This window comes from Staurois parvus, unplaced genomic scaffold (assembly GCF_062004578.1).
Source record: "Staurois parvus isolate SC_StPar_1 unplaced genomic scaffold, SC_StPar_1.0 ptg001507l, whole genome shotgun sequence".
NCBI classification, from domain to species: domain Eukaryota; kingdom Metazoa; phylum Chordata; class Amphibia; order Anura; family Ranidae; genus Staurois; species Staurois parvus.
This window is the reverse complement of record NW_028319303.1, coordinates 162,279-181,011: the sequence shown is the minus strand read 5'-3', so window position 1 is coordinate 181,011 and position 18,733 is coordinate 162,279.

The window sequence follows — 18,733 nt, the reverse complement described above, 5'->3', positions numbered from 1 at the left end:
TAAAGGGGATTCACATGAGTTTCGTAGGAAATGAACTGATCAAGGCGACACATGCCACACAAAATACTAAAAAAGGAAACACAAGCAAAAATCAATGTTATGAATTTTCGCAAGCCAGTCTGAACTTTTTTCTATTCTAAATCAGATCTGGGAGACAATGCATTATATTATGGGCAAGCTCTAAAAGTTTTTTCCTCCTGTGTATATAAATAGGAGATATTATAATAGCCATCATATGTTTAAAATAACTATAGGCAAAACTTTTTTTTCATTTTGCATAAAGTAAGAATACTGTCAGGTTTTTTGTGCCATCTGTGTCCCATAGGGGAGAATTCCCATCACTTCCTGTCCCATCACTACAACAGGAAGTGAGGGAATCCCCGGGTGTCCAGAACTAGTGTCCCCTTTGAAGCGATCCCCTATATTACTTTTCTGGGGACAACCCAAAACTTGGGATTTTATTGTAACCCCTTGATGCCAACATCACATAAATATGCGGCCTCACAGAACTGGGCTTTTTTCCATGGGGCCGCATATTTGTGTACCTGTCTTTGTGCTGGGAACACACCACACCGCGTGCTCCCAGCACAAAGACTGTGGTGTCACAAAGAGCCCCGGGTCCCGTTCTAACAATCGGGACCCAGAACTCCCAATTCCGGGTGACATGATCGCTGTGATAGCCTCTGATTGGCTATCACAGTGATCAGTCACTGTGAAGCACACCCCCCTTGTTTTTTTTTTCTCTCTGAATGGAGGAGAGAGATACATTGTATCTCTCTCTCTCCTTGCATAGAGAAAAAACAACAACTGTTTGTAAATAAAAGATTAAATATTAAATAAAAAAAAAAGAAAAAATACCTAGATCAAGGTTTGATCTAGTTCAGTGCCAAGGTTAGTGTTTGGGTCAGGGGCGGACTGACCATTTGGAAACTCAGGCACTGCCCGAGGGCCCAGGGACAGTAGGGGGCCCCATGAGATGCCCCTGCTACCTTTTTCATAGGCTTTTTTGAATTTGGGCAAGGACACAGGGGCCCCATGATCCCCTATTGCCCGGGGGCCCCATTAGTTGTCAGTCCACCCCTGGTCAGGGTCAAAGGTCAAGGTCAAAGGTCAGGATTTATATTTTTTTAACTGGCATCAGTGTCAGTTAGTGTCAGTGTGTTTTAGGTAAAAAAAACAAAAAACAAACACGCACTATTGTTTCTGGGCTGTACTACAGGTACAAACAACAAATAACATACACATACTGTATATGGTATCGCTGCGATCGCCAAGAGCTGGAAAATTTATTTTGGGTTGTTCTTTGGTGGTAGGTCATGGTACTTAAAAGAAACACACAGCTACATTTAAAAAAAATGTTTTTATTTTACTATTTTTGGTCAGTTTTCCTTTCATATTTAAAAAAATCAGGAGATATCCATTATCATTTACCACCAAATGAAAGCCCAATTTGTCCTGTGGTTTTACTAACTAATCAAAGTTGCAAAATTGTGCTTAGACATTAAGATTTGTTTTATCCTTAGGCATGAAGGGGTTAATTTCACTTTCTATTATAATGGTAAACAGGACAAATAGAGAAGGTAGATCTCCCTAACTGTGGCAGACAGAAATCAATTCCTGACAGGGGTTGTAATCCCTCTCCACTCTATCCAAATCCAAAAAAGATGTTTTGCCCTTTAGTCACACTTCAACTAACTACAACAATGATCAACAAAATTAAAATCAAGTTAAAGTGGAACTGCACTGCATCTGAGCACCGCAAACCAAAAATTATATTTAATTCATATTTAATATTCAAGGCAATCTCATCTATCCATCAAAGTCTTCATGCTTTATTTTGCTGAGAGATCACTTTGAAAAACACCCCCTAGCATTTCTGGCAGTGTCCATCTCGAGTTAGGGCAGAAGATTTATGTAGCATTTACTTCCTGGAATCCACCTGCCCTTAGTTGAGGCATAGGCTGAGCTGAGAACCCTACCTCCCCTCCTGAAGACTCCTGGGATGTATGACATCATTTGCCAAGGCATGAAAATCAGAAAGTAACTGGAAAAATGTAATAAAGGTTTAAAACAAGTAAATATGATTTAGTTTCCTATCTAATTACTAATGCTAACAGCATAAGGATTAAGAATGTCCATGCTGATTGAGAGTGGAAAGCACCACTTTAAATAAATGAAATGCAATTTAGCTGATTTGGGCTGAATTCACATCTAGGACAATGTGCGTTAACGCATGCACCACCGCACACTGTGCATACACGTGGCCATTTATTCTGAATGGCACCCCAATACACATATACAGCATAAAGAAATGCAAAAACAAAAGACAAAGGAGCACGCTTCCGCCCTTAGAGGTTAGCGCATGCTCTGAAACGCGTTGCTATGCATGCTGGTCCCTGACGTCATCACGTCGACTCCAATGTTGCGCCTCAACGTGCGTTCAAGACGCCATCTTCAGGAGTCTCCACATTCTGGCTGGCTTTTTTCTTCTGCTACCACGATTCCCTGAGAGCAGACGTGGCTGTCAAAGCCGAGACACAGCCGTTCCTCTACCTCCATGAGGCTGCACCTCATGAGCTTGTTTTACTACGAATATATGTGAGTTGTTCTACATTTGGTACTTATTAAAAGTGGTTCATACTGCACTTAGAGGCACTTCTTTTCTTTTCCATTTACACAGAGGTCTGCTACACTACTATAGGAAACTTGCCCTAGTGCCCCATGGACCTTTCTGCAGCCCTATTCATTGGACTTTATGGACTATTTTTTAACTAATTTGCATGGTCGCAGTTTTTGCGCTGATTGTTTTTTTCTTTTTTCTTGCTTGTCAGCATAAAGAAATGCATCTGCCCTTTGGTACACCCCAGCACACATATGTGAATGCACTGTGCTGGCAAAAAAGAACACAGGTGCCCCAGTATAGTACAGGTATTTTTCATGCATGTGGATCTGTAATAAAGGCACATTCAAACACATCGACATGTATTAAAGCAGAACTATAGGCAACACTTTTTTTAATTTTGTATAGTATAAGGGAGGGTTATAACCCAGTAAGTTTATTTTTTGCCATCTGTGTCCCATTGGGGATATTTACCTTCACTTCCTGTCACATAACCAAAACAGGAAATGAGTCAAAATCCCTGCAAATTAAGGGAAATCCCTGGGGACCCCCCGGTCACCAGAACTAGTGTCCATGTTGGAAGAATCCTCCCCTATTACTTTTTTAGGGACATCACACAATTTGGGTTTTTCTTTTACTTTCACTCAATGATAATGGTAATAAGGGCACATATAGAGGGTGAATCTCCCAAATGGGGGCAGAGACTGCAAAAAAAAACCTAATAAGTGTTCTAATCCATCTTCACTCTGTCCAAAACTGAAAAAAAAGTTTTGCCTTTAGTTATAGTTTAACACTCAGATAGGTGTGACTAGGCCCTTCAGGTATAACCAAAGGCAAAACCTTTTAGTTTTGAATAGTGTAGAGCAGGGGTGGGCAACTGTTGTAGAACTACAAGTCCCATGAGGCATTGCAAAATGGACAGTTACAAGCATGACTCTCAAAGGCAGAGGCATGATGGGACTTGTAGTTCACCAACAGCTGGAGGGCCACAGTTGCCCACCACTCATGTAGAGGGAATAGAACATCTGAGATATTTTTATTGCTGCATGTGCTCCCGTTTGGGAGATCCACCCTCCAGTTTATCAATATTATTGAGAGTGGAAGAAATCCCAAACCTTTGGTGACAACCAGGGTTTCCCTAACTTCCTGTTTCGCTATGGGACAGGAATTGAAAGGAAATCTCCACAATGGGACACAGGTGACGAAAAAAAATTGACAGGGGTTAGCAAGAATTAATTAAAAAAAAAATGGTTTGTCTTTTGTTTTACTTTAAGAATTCCTTTTTCTTTCCTACTTATTTAGCAGATTAAAATAGACCTGCCCTAAGGAAACTGTATAGGCTGCTTTGACTTGTTTTCCAGCAGGAGCGCCCTATGGACTATACTTTCTGCTATTGACAACTTCCTTTTGAAAATGTCTGTTACCCAGGGCTGGATCTAGCCTTTCTGATGTGAGAGTGCAATGAAAAATGTCAGGGGGGCAGAGAATGGGAGGTCAGCAGGGCAGTGTACATGTGTGTGTATAAAGTGCAGCGCTATAAACGCATGAACATGAAAAAGATATTGATGCAATAATCATTAAGAATTATGCAAACAAATAAAGTGCAACTAAGTGAATCAATAAAAGTCCAAAATGATAATATATATTAATCAGCAAATTACAAACGATAATAGTCAAATCAATTGCAATGTATCCAAGTGAATAAGTGCAAATGTGTAAATATCCATGAAGGGAATCCACCACCTTGGATGGACGTACACTCACCAGAAAACAAACATTAATGCGCATCTGAATATAATCTGTCACATCTGGAGGTGCAGAGGTGTAGAGGCAGCTCAGGGGTTAATCCTACACCTTCATCCATATACAAGTGGGGCAGGTCTCACTTGTCCTGGGGAAAATCAGCTGAACCACAGGAGCCAGAAACGCTAATATAGTGTAGTATTTATTTGAGTAATTCACAGAACAACAGTAAAAATCCACGTGGAGTAAGGTAGAATGTAAAATAAAATACCAAGATGGCCACCGCTCCATTCCTCGGCAGCGGTGGCATGACTTCAGCAATGTAGGCTCCACCCGACGCGTTTCGTGCAACAGCACGTCTTCAGGGGTAGCCCATCCCAACACCCCCAGGTGGTGGTGTCTGTCTCTATGTGAGAAGTGATCTCAGAGCGAGTGTGAAAGAGGACCTAGTGGTGGAGAGTGTGATGAGGCTGAAGCATTATGGGTGGAACTGCACATGGGGGTGCACACTACAAAGGTAATCAGTGGAGTTTTTCATAGGCCTCCCAGTGTTAATGAGGAGGTGGAGACTCAGCTCTTTGCACAGATCGAAAGGGCTGCAAGGGCTGGGACAGTGTTAATAATGGGGGATTTTAACTACCTGGAAATTGACTGGAGTAATGGTACTGCAGCAACAGTTAAAGGGAAAACATTTTTTAAACCTACTACAGGACAATTTTATGGTACAGTTCATAGAGGCCCCAACTAGGAATGATGCTCTGCTGGACCTGGTAATCTCAAACCATGCAGAGCTTATTACGAATGTCCATATAAAAGAACATCTGGGTAGCAGTGACCATAACATGATTTCATTTATTGTTGGCTGTAAACAGTAAGCACATATCCTCAACTTTTTCAAAGGTTGAGAGCTGCTCTCCAAGACTTAGACTGGGAGGGAATATTGGCATCGATGAACACAACACAGAAATGGGAGTTCTTCAAAAAGACTATATGTGAACACACTGAAAAATATATTCCCATGCGCTACAAGTTTAAAAGGCTAAAAATCAAACATCTGTAGCTTACAGCCAAAGTTAAAAAAGCTATAAATAATAAGAAAAGAGCTTTTATTAAATATAAAAATGAAGGAACACTATCATCGTTTAAACATTACAAAGAATATAACAGAATATGCAAAAAGGAAATAAAGGCCGCAAAAATTGAAAATGAACGACAGATTGCAAAAGATAACAGGACCAACCCTAAAAAATTCTTCAAATATATTAATAGTATAAAAAGGTCCGGTCCGAGCATGTAGGCCCTTTACAAAATAATCTAGAGTGGATGACTGGGGGCAAATTTATTTAACACCTTCTTCAGCTCTGTGTATACAAAGGAGCATTAGGGGAGCTCTTGTCCATAATGGGCATGGTATTAACACCCCAGATGATCCACATTGGCTCACAATTGATATGATCCAGAAATATTTAGACAGAATAAAGGTGAATAAAGCACCTGGACCAGATGGCATACACCCACGGGCCCTTAAAAAATTGAGCTCTGTCATTTCACAGCCATTGTTTTTAATTTTTAGGGACTCTTTAATGACTGGCATAGTACCACTGGATTGGCGTAAGGCCAATGTGGTGCCAATGTTTAAAAAGGGATCAAAATCTCTACCAAGTAATTATAGATCAGTTAGTTTAACTTCTATAGTTACATATAGTTACATAGTTAGTCTGGCTGAAATAAGACAAAAGTCCATCCAGTTCAACCATAGAAAAAAAAGTTATAATCCTATACCCACAGTTTGTCCAGAGGAAGGCAAAAACCCAGCAAAGCATGATCCAATTTGCTCTTGCAAGGAAAAAAATTCCTTCCTGATCCCCCGAGAGGCAATCGGATATTCCCTAGATCAACTGCCCTCAGCATCTCCTGTGAAAGCAGAAAGTGAGTAAGTGTTTGGGGACAAGGAAGTGCATTAAGGGTAAAAAACTATAAGGCCCTTTTCACATATCTCATAGCGGGAATTTTAAAGCATGATTCTGCATATTGCATTGGACCAACCCATTCACATGAATGGGCTACCCTATGCATGTTTGTTGCTCCTGCTCTTTTTTGGATGACAAGCTTCACACAATTCTTAAAGATGCAGATTTCCACGCGACAATTGGGGCAAAATCACTCCGCATCTGAGGTGCAATTGAAGGATAATGGGATTCAAATCACTTCCCTTGACGCGTTTCGTCACGAAACGCATCAAGGGATGTGACGTCGGACGTTACAGATTGACCGGAAGTAGCAGAGCGGCCATCTTTACTAAGGTGATATCAATACATGCGTTCCTGGAAGCTGCTTGGAGATCCTGTCATATGGGAATACATGCATTTTACTATTATATATATGTAAGCATATTTTATTAAAGCCTCGACTGATTGATTTGAATACTACACTACATAGTCCTTTCTTTCCTTCTGGGTGATGCTTTATGGACGGCCTTGAGATGTGTATCCTATGAGAGCAACCTTATTCTTATATCATGCTTGGGGACAAGTGTTAGTCCGGTAAAGCGCATGATTTGGAAGGTGGAGGAGAGTGTTACACGAGTGATTATTATATCACATATTTATTTGGAGGATACTGCACTATTATTGAAAAATCTTCTTTTGGAGGTATTTTGCACAGCTATTATGGAATGATCCTGAAGGAATTTTTGGAGATTACGTAAGGGGAATATTATCCTAAAGGCCTCTGTTTATTTTATTTAGGGTAAGAGTATTCACTCTAGCTACTTAGAAGCTCTCACGGGGTGTTTCACATTGTCACGTGATTCACGTTTTTCACATATTGGCAATTCATTTATGTTTATATATATTTTGATCATTTGAATATTGAGGATAATACTACTAATAACGATCTAGTTTTTTTATATATATTTTGGAGGTATACGGTGGAAGTCGACAATATGCTTGGATTATTACATCGAAGGAATAAAGATTTGAGAAGATTCACTGACACTAAGAGGGTTTATATTTTATACTAAAAGGGTAATTTCAGAACTTGTGTACATGGAATAATATTTCCTGCATTTTCTTTTACGTTATTTATTTACTGATACTGAGTTTGAATAAGCCCTCAGCCAAATATTTTTAGATGGCATTGGGAAGTGTTAGAACCTCTGATAGGTATATTATTTATTTTGGTGTCCCCATTTCATTTCCTATCCCAGGGACAGCCAGTCAACTTTCCAACAAGGACATTGACAGCAATACAATCTTACTGGTTTTAAACCTTTCCAGCACTGTCCAAAATGAAAAAAAAAATAAGTTTTGGCTTTTGTTCTACTACAACATTAGTTCCACTTCCCCCAGTAACTTATGGTATTGCGTGGGTAACAATGCATATCTAGGCATTTAAACTGTTACGTAAATTGTAAACAGTTCTCTAGGACTAGAGTATACAGTATGTTTCATATGTTCCAATTGATTTCTTTTTTAACTCTTCATTATGTAAGGCAAGTTCCGTAAAACATCCAATCTTCCTAAATCTAATCTGGCCCAGATCCTATTCATCCCAGCTGTGTGCATGTTACCCTGAAGAATGCAAGTCCCCAAGCATTGTGTACACAGTGAGAAAGTGACTCATGCCTTTTCCTTCAATCTCACGCTTTATCATCGCCCTGCCAATTTCGGTCATTGCTCATTATAACTCATACAACAGCTGTAACGGGATCTCTCAGAGACTTTGTTCTATTGGTCAGATTTAGAGAGCACAAGCTAATTTATATTAAATATGAAAGAGGTACAGGAAGATAAGGCGCTGATTGTTATGATCATTACCACTGCAATTATTATTACATCAAAGTTTATTTAACCACCTTCCGTCTGCCCTATAGTACAATGATGGGCGCAAGGTGGTTCTCTCGTTCTGATAGGATGTCATATGATGTCCTACCATTCTCACTGTGCATGCGCGGCTCAGGGAGTGCACAGCGCGGCAATCGCGAGGGGCACAGCGGATCACGGAAAGAGCCGAGGATGTTGGCTCGGTCATGTGATCAGCTGTGTCCAATCACAGCTGATCACATGTAAACACGGAAATGCTGGTTATCGGCATTTCTCTCCTCTCGAGCTGTCACGCTGACAGCTCGAGAGGAGAGCCGGTAATCGGCTTTCCGCGGAGGGGACATGTACACTGATCATCAGGGCACTGATGATCAGTGTGCCCTGATGATCAGTGTGGCCCCAGAAGTACCACCTGTCAGTGTCCATCAGTGCCACGTGCCAGTGCCCATCAGTGCCACATCAATGCCACATATCAGTGCATACCAGTGCACATCAATGCCACATATCAGTGCCCATCTGAGCTGCCTTTCAATGTCACCCATCAGTGCCAGTCAGTGCCACCTATCAATGCCAATCAGTGCCACCTATCAGTGCCAATCAGTGCCGCCTATCAGTGCCAGTCAGTGCCACCTATCAGTGCCAGTCAGTTCCGCCTAACAGTACCAGTCAGTGCCGCCTATCAATGCCAGTCAGTGCCACCTATCAGTGCCAGTCAGTGCTGCCTATTAGTGCCATATATCAGTGTCATGTATCAGTGCTGCCCTTCAGTGCCCATCAGTGATGCCTGTCAATGCCCATCAGTGCAACCTACCAGTGCCTCCTCATCAGTGCCCATCAGTGCCACCTATCAGTGCAGCCTATCAGTGCCCATCACTGCAGCCTCATTAGCGCACATCAGCGAAGGAGAAAAATCACTTATTTACAAAATTGTATAACAAAAATGAAAAAAAAACTTTTTTTTTCAAAATTTTCAGTGGTTTTTGGTTTGTTTAAGAAAAAATAAAAATCCCAGAGGTGATTAAATACCACCAAAAGAAAGCTCTATCTGTCTCAAAAAAATGATAAAAATTTCATATGGGTACAGTGTTGCATGACCGCGCAATTGTCATTCAAAGTGTGACAGCACTGAAAGCTGGAAATTGGCCTGGGCAGGAAGGGGGTATAAGTGCCCTGTAGGCTAGTGGTTAAAGCCCACCTTTTGTTTCATTTTGGGACACAGTAAGAAAAGTAGGGAAATAAGGGCAGACTGACAACTCATGGGGCCCCCAGGCAATAGGGGATCATGGGGCCCCTGTGTCCTTGCCCAAACTCAAAAAAGCCTATGAAAAAGGTTCCCGGTGGCATCTCATGGGGCCCCCTACTGACCCCGGGCCCTCAGGCAGTGCCCAAGTTTCCAAATGGTCAGTCCGCCCCTATTTGGGAGGGTATTTTACTGCCACTAACCAGCAATGAAAAGAATGGGGAAGGGGGGGTATTGCCACTGAAATTAATGATTTGGAGGGGGTGTTACTGCCACTAAGAAGCAATAATTTGGGGGCTATCCTCCCATGATTTAGGGAAAGGATTACTGCCATTGACCACTATTAATTAGGGGAAAGGGGGGTTTATTGTCACTGGCCACCAATAAATTGTGAAGAAGGAAGGGGACTACTACCACTGATCCTTTGTCCTGAGGTTTATGTGTGCCTGTGAAATAGTCACAGTAATTTTGTGGATACAAGACTGCTGCATATTTGTGCTTTGTATACTGTAGCCACGTTTACATATCATTTGCATCTCGCTTTCTCAGTTTCTGAAGTTTTCAGGCACATCCTCATTGCTTCAGTTAATGTATCATCGAGATATTTGTTCAGTTAGGGGTGTTTTTTCTTGCTGGTGGATTTGCTACATTGGGTAAAGCATCTAAATATTATTAAACAAAAAAGATAACCTCTGCTCTTACCAAACACTAATGTGTATAAATGCCTATTGAATTGTGTTGCAGCTACTCACTGTTGTGCATTCATACACCAATAGAAATCAAGTGCAATGCAACTAAAATAAACTGTGAAAAAATAAGATAAGTATAAATAAATGTCATATGTCAATAATAACAATATCATATGATTAAGTCATTGATCACGCAATGAAATGCGTCAGTGGGCGAGGTCATGTGACGTCATCACGCCTGTAAGTGTGAGTTTGGTCATCTGTAACATCAGTTCGGGGATATTCATCCTTAAGGGGGCAATATGACCCTATGAAGAGTGTTTGTTTTTCTTTGTGTTTTATTCTTTCTTAATAAATTGGAGTAATTATTTTAATACTGCACTATGAGATTCTTTCTATTTTATCTTTTTTATTGAACTGGTTGGAGTCTTTGGTGTTACAGGGAGTGACACTCATCTACTATAAGCTGGTTGGAGGAGTGCTGCGAAGGGTTATACCCAGATTGTTGGGAAAGCGTTTTTGATCATACCTTTGTGTAGGTCAATTCCAGAGGTAAGTGGCAGCACTGAGAGGTGGTGGTGTGTCAGCGAGTTTTTATGGAGCATATATATTATATGCATGTCATGAAGCACCGTTTTTTTTTTATTTGTTTGTTTTTTGAAGAAAGGAATCCAGATTAATAATTTTGTGGGACTGCATGGACTTTTGCTTTTAATATCACATAAATTGTATTTGCGTCTCGTGTTTAGATTGGTTTAATTCACTGTATATGTGGTTCACATGAATGTTTTATAGTATATGATTTTTTTTATATTCTAATTTTTGCATAGTTTATTTTAGTTGAGCTGCACTTTTATGTTATTAACATCTGTATATTATTACTTATTATTAATTATATTAAGTCACTGGTACCATTTTCAATTAAGGCCCCAAAGAAGTTCCTGAATATACACAAAACCAGCTTGAGAAGCGTTTAAATGTAAAAGATACTAGCTCTAAATGTGGCATCCCCCTAAATACTTGAAGTTTATTGCACAGTTATATTGCTTTCTTTGCTACTGATTTGTGTATATTACCTGGTAAGAAGTATTTCAGGACTGAAGCAGGTTATTTTTACCTTGTAGGAAGTGAGATCACTCCCCCTCTATCATGGGAATGCTGCATGAATGGATGACTCAGAATTGTTGTGCAGCGGTGGCACATTTGGCAGCGTCGCCCACAATTGACCTGAAGTGAAATGGCTCAGGCATGCATGATCCCCTTGGCATAACATGATATCTTTTTACTGACTCAGCTGTCAGCTTGGTCTACAAGCAGTCTGTGATTTCATTAGCATACTAAGGCTGGCCATACATTATACAATTTTCTTGAGATTTTTGCTTTAGATTTACCAAAAACCATATAATATGAGGTCAAACCTAAACAACACTTTCAATTGTATCCAATTAGGCGGGTCCTTGCACTACATAGTTGAAGGTAAATCTAAAGGAAATTGGGCAGAAATTGGACAGAAAATTGTATAGTGTATGGCCAGCCTTACAAGCAAATCATTCAGGCAGTGCAAAAAAGCAATTTTGATGTGAACAGTGCCATAATGTACCAACCAGAGTTTGAATAACTGTAGTCAGACCAGAAAAGGTAACATTTTTGTAGTTGCTATGGGTTAAGAACAAGAACAGAGGGCAGATCTTCCAGTGGGGACAAAAGAGGATTTCACTTTCTTTGGAAAGATCTCCTCTCACTTTCAGTTGTGTCCTGAAACAGGAACTGAAGGAAATCTCCCCCAAAAGGAATATAGACAGCAAATGTTTTTTTTTATATTGACGGGCTTTAATTATATCTTATTATTCTCGGCTCAATCTAAAATGTTCAAAAAAAACATTGGCTTCACGTGAGTGTTCAAAATCATGATATGTGTACATTTTTGTTTAATAAAAATCTTACAATCAACATAATAATCATGATATGTGTAGCACCCTCTAGTGCTAGAAAGGATTTGTTTTGTTAGAAGCATGGGATGAGTGGATTCACCTCAGGGCAGGCTGGGTGGATCTACAGGTCAGGGCTTCTGGAGCCCTCCCACCCTTCTAGAAACTGCTGGAACTTTCTGGAAGGAGGAGGAGGCCCAGATTTGCATGTTTTGGGAAACTTGGCCAATCCCCAGGCAGGAGGCCAGGCATGGTGGGCAAGCGCAACCCTTAAATATGACAGAACCTGTGCAGCAGGGGAGACGGGTGGAAGATGGACTAAAGGAAGGTGCTGGAGAGTGAAGCCTGGGAGGAGAGCCTACCTACAGACTGGTTGCTGGACAGAAGTATCACCACTGTGCCAAGTCTCCTAGAGAGGACAATCCTGTCAGCAGGGAAGGAAAGGCCGGAAAGCAGCTGAAACCCACCAAGCGGACAGGACAGTGTGAGTCATTGTTCACCCCCTGGACCAGATAAAGGCAGAGGACAGTCATGTGCAATACTCACTCAGTCCTTGGACTACTTAAGTGGAAGATCTTGAAATTCCTTGCCCAGGAATACCGTCAGTGCAGCTGGGTGAAGAAGGAAGGATTCATGTGGGGTCTGAGGAGGTACATTAAGGGGACCTCAGTGCTACTTAAAGAGACAGTGCTGCTTTTTAATCCACATTTTGTAGATTGTACCATTTGCTAAGAAGTTTGTCCTCAATTTTGCAGTTCCTTGGGCATTTTTATATGCCCCTAGACCCCATCCGAGTTGTTAACCTCTCAATAAAAAACAACAACAAAACAGCTCAAGGACTGTTTTACTGACTGTGTGTGTGATGACTTGGAAAATGTGTGTTGCCTGGTCGTGCAAAGCTTAGGGGGGACTCAATCAAATCCAGTGGCCTTCAACGGGTAGCGCTACATATACAATGCATCCATTGAAGAACATAGCATGTAGAATTACATATTGTTTGTTTACTTAAAATGTAATTCTACTTTAATTATTTTGTTTAGGATGAGTGAACAAGGGTTTGATCACGTGCCTGGTTTTTATTACCATCGATGACCCAAGATGGGGAGATATCCTTCACCTTTAGTCCAGTCAGGTCTCTGATTTCAGCTGAACTTGCTGTGAAGTACTTTCCCATGTGATTCTAAGGCCTATCTGCACTGATGCATCGCAATAATGCACGTGTTGCCATGATGCATGTTAACGCGTATTATGTGAATTAGCTTGTTGTGACACCATTCATTTTGAATTACACCCTAAAGCACTAAGCCAATGATAATGTACACCTTGGTAGAATTCCCCTGGAGGTAATCCAAAGCTCACAGTGTCTTCCTGGCACTTTGAACAGCACAGGAGTATAAGATGAAGAGCCGGTAACTCGTTCTCTCTATCAAAGTACTTTATTCATAAAGGGTACAGTGTGCAAGTTACAGCAACTTACGCGTTTCGGTAAAAAAACTTGGCTATGAATAAGTGTTTTTACCAAAAGGCACAAGATGCTGTAACTTGCACACTGTACTCTTTATAAAGATAGAGAGAACGAGTTGCCGGCTCTTCATCTTATACTACTAAGCCAATGAACCTTAAAAAACATATGGGTTGCAGTACAACACAGAGTAATGCACTACCGTGTATTGTAGTGCGCTGCATCAGGAAAGACTTATATAACTGGGTTTTGCCCATTCTGTTGTGTTGGCAGCTCATTAATTTGAATGGGCTGCCTAAAAACAAGGCACATGAACATGTGACACAATGGGGTTTATTTACTAAAGCTGGAGAGTGCAAAATAAGGCTCACTTCTGCATAGAAACCAATCGGCTTCCAGGTTTTATTGCCAAAACTTAATTGAACAAGCTGAGGTTAGAAGCTGATTGGTTTCTATGCAGAAGTGAGCCTGATTTTGCACTCTCCAGGTTTAGTAAATAAACCCCAATGTGTGTTAACATACATGGATTAACACAACACACCAAAATGAATACAGGGAAATGGGCCCTTAGAGAATCAATGATTTGATTTTTTTTAATTTTGCAGCACAGCTCCCCATGCATATTTGTTTTTTTCCAAAATCCATACGCAATTACATCTCTGTGCCAAACAACCCACAAATGTTAAAAGAACAATGAAAACGATCCTGTTCCTTTTTGGCTTGGTGTATGGGAAACAGTGGAATAACGAATTACTATAATTTAAAGGGTAGTTCCACTATATAGTTGTGCTCAAAAGTTTACATATCCTGGCAGAAATTGTGAAATTTTGGCAATGATATTGAAAATATGACTGCTCGTGCCAAAAACTGTCTTATTTAAAAATAGTGATCATATGAAGCCATTTATTATCACGTGGTTTAAAAGAAATGAATCATTAATTGCCATTTTAACCTGTGTGTGTCACCTTGTGTGTCTGTACCAAAATCAAACATTCCAGGGTATGTAAACTTTTGATCAGGGATATTTGGGTGATTCTATTATGATGATTTAAAAGGGAGCCAAACAACTATACAATAATAAATTGCTTCATATGATCACTGTCCTTAAATAAAAGACAGTTTTTTTGGCATGATCAGTCATATTTTCAATATCAATGCCAAAATTTCACAATTTCTGCCAGGGTATGCAAACTTTTGAGCACAACTGTATAGTGGGAATAGTGTTTTTTTTTTTTTTTTTCAAATTTGACTGCAAAAGTGGAACTACCCTTTAAATTAATTATAGTAATTCGTGATTCCACTATTTCCCAGGCCAAAAAGGAACAGGATCGTTTTCAAAAACATTTCTTACCCTTTTATTTGTTTCTAAGGAGAAGGTGTCATGGCTGATTATAATAATTTCTGGGCAGTCTCAAAGTGTCTTTGTCCCCACGCAGAGTGAGCTATCCCTTAATGACATAATGCTGGAAGATGGTTTCTAAATGTTTAACTCAGACCTGGGTTGATTTACTAAAATCTGGTGCAGCTGTACACGGTAGCCAATCAGCTTTTAACTTCAGCTTGTTCAATTAAACTTTGACAAACAAAACTGGAAGCTGATTGGTCTGTATGCACAGCTGTACCAGATTTTGCACGCTCCAGTTTTAGTAAATCGCGTTCAAATCTAGTTTACAGCTGATAATGAAGAACTGCAAACACCGTACAGACGGGCGATTCTGTTAAACACAACTCCACAGCCCCCTCCCGAGCATTACGAAACAGGGGGAGCATATAAGGATTTTGAAACCAGTAAAAAACACGTATAAAAGGTAAGCAGCAATTATTTTTTAAGGTATGCTATGAAAATGGGAATGTGTAATAAATATAAAGTATGTGTTATTTCGAATTGGCTACAAAAAGTGGAAATACACTTTATTCTTCTTGGACAAGTATAACTTGTTAATGTGTTCTAATGGATGCTACACATCCATTCACTGGAATTTATTTACTTAAAGGGGAACTCCAGGATTTTTTTTTAAACATACATTGGTTCAACCTGGTTACATCTATTTCTCCATAGCTCACATCCCATAGCTGCCTGTATACTGATCATGAGCGTTGCTCGCTTGGCACCTCTGCCATTCTAAGAATGTCTGGTTGGACAAGACGAAGAGGTGGGGCAGATGACATCATGATCTCCAAATCATCCAAATAGAGAATACCTTGTATTCATTGAAAAAAATTCAAGATGTTTCCTGAATGCTGGAGGTGCCCCCCATGTACAGTATGTAGATGACAGGTTGCTTGAGCAGCCAACCAAAAAAGACCAGCACTGACAGTAAGTAGCACAGGCAACAACAGTGAATATCTGCATTCCCAGTGGCACACTGGATTTAAGATATGAAAAATTTACTTACCTTGACCAATGTAAGTTTAAAAAAAAGAAAAGATAATTCCTGGAGTTCAGCTTTGGAAAGCAGAGAATGTTCACTTAGCAAAGTGTATGTTTACTAAGTAAAGTGAATGTTAGCAAAGAATTGATGAACCTGTGTTCAGTCTAAAAACTCAGGTGCGAGCGATATATATATATTTAAGCAACAGTTTCATCTTATTTACTAAGTTCGGTAAACAATCGCTTTCCTAAGTGAACAGGTTACTCTCCTTTAGTAAATTAGCCCAGTTATGTAATAGTATACACGTGGGGTTCAGACTCGTAGAGGAAGAACTTGTAATGGCTCCGGAGGTCATTGTATTGGTCAGCCATTGTTCAAGGGTCATAAAAAAAAAAAAATCCCCAGTATCATTATTTCTGTTTTCTCACGAATTAGTAATGAGGATTGGCAGGAAGAAGTGATTGTGAGTCAGGGCCTCAGCCTGGCACCTCTCCCTTACAGGGTATAATGTGTAGAACTGACACAGGATATGAATGGCTGAAACCTGTACCTTGCTAATGGTGGCAGTAGATGTATTGTGAACGCAAGCTGTTCAGTGATTCAAACATATATGATTAAATACTTTCAAAGGTCAATCACAAGAGCATCTATAAAAAGTAAAAGGAAGTTAGTAATGCATAGGTTATTCTATGTTTATTTCAGGTGGGCTGGAGAGCAGTTAACACCACATCCCATATTGTGAATATCCAGCATTATATGAGAAAAGGGATGTTTTAGGTGCTCAACAAATTTGACACTTACAGTAGTATGTATAAAATCATTACAAAGCTTTTTTCTATATTAACATAGAAAAAAACGACATCATATTAGTAGTTTTGAAAAATATAAAACCAACATGATACTTGATATGGCTTGAGGTTCACAATGCAACAATTGAAACTTGGCATGTTTCACCAAAGTTCTGGCTTCTTCAGGAGATTTACAGGTAGTTGCATGTAATTGCCACTAGAAAACTAAAATACAACAATAAACAATTTTAACTTAGCAGAATTACAAAAAATAGTAACAGAATCATCAATGCAATACATACAAAATTAATATCTACACGCCAAGGCCGCAACAAAATACTTTTAAGGATGCAGTAAAAACCCCACCATACAGTCAAGGAGATCCTCAAATTTAAGACAGAAAAAAAGGAACAAAAATAAGTATTCAAATAAGCACAACAGAACAAAATTAACCATCCTAAATCTTGCTTACATACCATGTGCTTTCGAGGTCACAGAAAGGCTGGGTGTATCAGCCATACAGCCAGCAAAAGCTGGCTTATATATCCCCTCCACCCTGTCGATAATTACCAGCAAGGTCCGGAATCCCAAATTGGGCCCGCACATGCTCACAAGCCCGCTGGAAGTGACATCACGCACGTGTGCAGGAGCACAACGGCGCCAACTTGGAACATCCATTGTTGCCCAAACAACACATAGAGTCCAGGAAGGGTTCGCCTAAGAGAACCAAAAGGCTGGAAGTTGGAACCTTGTGGCAGACAGACCCACCAGAGTGCACTACCCCATAAGGTGACACAGAGCATCCCCCTCCTGGATAGCGCCCCCAGGCGCCCGATGGTCGATCAAGGATCAAGGACCATGAGCTGTATTTAAACAATTTAATATATAATTCACAATCAAAAAAGATTCATATTTATTATTTACAATTTACAAGATCCAATTGAGACAACGTTTCAGGAACCAATCAATAGCACATGCACCAGAGCAGCACCGGGGCCCTCTGTTTATAAGAAGGACTTGTAACTAATGGACTCTTTGTGAGAACCAGTGACACTAATACAGTGACCAGTGCTAAAAATTCACACTGATCACTGTACTAATGACACTGGTTGGAAAGGGGTAAACATCTAGGATGAACAAAGGGTTAAGTGTGTGCCTAGCTATGTGCTTGGTGTACACTAGGTACAAGAGGGAGTGATGGATCGTGTTTCCCAGCTCTGCTCTGACACATGATCGATCATAGGTACAGTTCTGTTCTTCCTCCCTGCCCGATGATCTGCAGGTGCCAGTAAACATCCACTTGCCAGGACTCACAAATCGGCTTCTGCTGTGACACGTCATAGCAGGGGTCTGTGGGCAGTGCTTCTATAACTGCTATAGGGCGGTCTTCAAGTGGATATAAAACATCAAAGTGCCCCTTTACATTACAGTGCAAGGACTGACTCCATTAATATCCTGTCACCAACCACCCCCGCAAACTCCATTGCTTCCCCTGGTCCCTGGAAATATTGGCTGCTCAGTATAAAATGCCTATTTTTTGTTCCAGTCCAGACCTGGTAGCAAGGTCACCTAAAGTGCATCAGTGAGCAGCAATGAAGATTGATTTACCGAACACAGGAACTATACTAGCAAAGTGCATTCCTGGCGACTATACTAGGTCTAGATTGACTGGATATTTCCATAGAAATGAAGGAAATGGGAGAAGGGAACAACGGGGACTTGCAGGATGATTTTATAGGAGGGGCAATCCTTTATGTTTTCCTGCTGGCTATCGTTGGGGCCCTTTAAGAAGCAATGGTGACAGTAAACCAGCATGAAGTAAAGGTGCAGTAAAGAGTCTGTAATGGTGTGGTGTAGGTGCAATATAACTAATATCCTGCCTTAAGTAGCTCAGTCCCTGCTAGCAGTGTAAACAATGGGCAATGCCCTCTTACAAGTGCCTGGCAGACAATCCAAAAAGTGTACAAGTACACAGTAGATACAGCACTCCTAAGAAAAGTATAGAGTCACGTAGTCCATTAAAACCTTCATCTATATCTGTAAACCATTAACAGGGTTCAGGAAAGG